Raw genomic sequence first — 1,109 nt, forward strand, 5'->3', positions numbered from 1 at the left:
TGGGAAAGACTGTATGGTTTCACTGTTGGGAACTTGCCTTCTGGAGAAGATACACCAGAGCCATTGCTGGCACGAGGTTGGTCTCATGAGCTGTCGTGGTTTCGGGTCGCGTGGTGGTCACGCGTGAGCCGGTGCCGCAGTTGGAAAATGCCACTGGGGTGGGGGGAAATGAGATGCACCCCCCTGTAACCCCAGGGACACCCTGAAGGTGCATGGCCTGCCTGTGCTCCCCCACCCTGTCCCGTGCTCCATCTCCTTCCCCTGCTCAGGGGGTCTTTCGGAACTTGGGGGTGATGGTTGAGAACCTCTTTGCCCCCGTTCTCCTCTGTTCCCTCATTCCTGTGTCTGAGCAAACACGCCCGGATGGTCCAACAGCCACAGCCATGAGTCCTCCTGCACTGGCCCACTCAGAGCAGGCCATGGATACATTGGCCAAGGGGATTGGTCCCAGGGGTGGCAGCTGCACACATTTTTAACAACTTGGTGTCGTCTTGAATAACAAAATGGGGCTGGTTGTTCTTTTTTTGCATAGCAGGTCTCTTGCCCAGCCGGGTCCCTGGACCTGCTACTCTGGGGCTAAGAAGGTCTCTGCTTCTCAGAGGAGAGCACCAACAGTGGGGTTTAAATTGCTCTTTTCTGTATGTATTGTTTGTATTGCTGGTAAGCAAAAATCAGAGTTGGAGCCAGAGCTTGCATTTGGCTCTAGTAAAGAAGATTATTGAATTGTATTATGAATTTGGCTGGAATTTGAAAACAAACTAAAAATTCTGAATCAGGTGACTTTCAAAGATGTCTCCCTGTGCTTTAGAGATATATTCAGCAAACTCACTCTTTAGTATCCAAACTAGAAAGACTTTAAAAGGATGGACAGCTAATACAGTTCAAAATACTGTCAAAATACCAGACAATACTGTGATTATTGATTATTATATTTCAGTTACCTTTCATTCTCTTCTAGAATTGAAAACTGGTATTGCTTTGTTACACTGATTGTTTTGCAATGCTCATATTTGTATACGTTTTGTCCCAGTAGTTTTACAGCAGGTGGCAAGAATTGTTTGGAATATCCCTGTCTCCTCTCTGATTGCTGCAGCATCTGAAAGAGACCT

The sequence above is a fragment of the Empidonax traillii genome, unplaced genomic scaffold, assembly GCF_003031625.1.
Source record: "Empidonax traillii isolate 1590-97213 ecotype Southwest subspecies unplaced genomic scaffold, ASM303162v1 scaffold1778:size112335, whole genome shotgun sequence".
Classification (NCBI taxonomy): domain Eukaryota; kingdom Metazoa; phylum Chordata; class Aves; order Passeriformes; family Tyrannidae; genus Empidonax; species Empidonax traillii.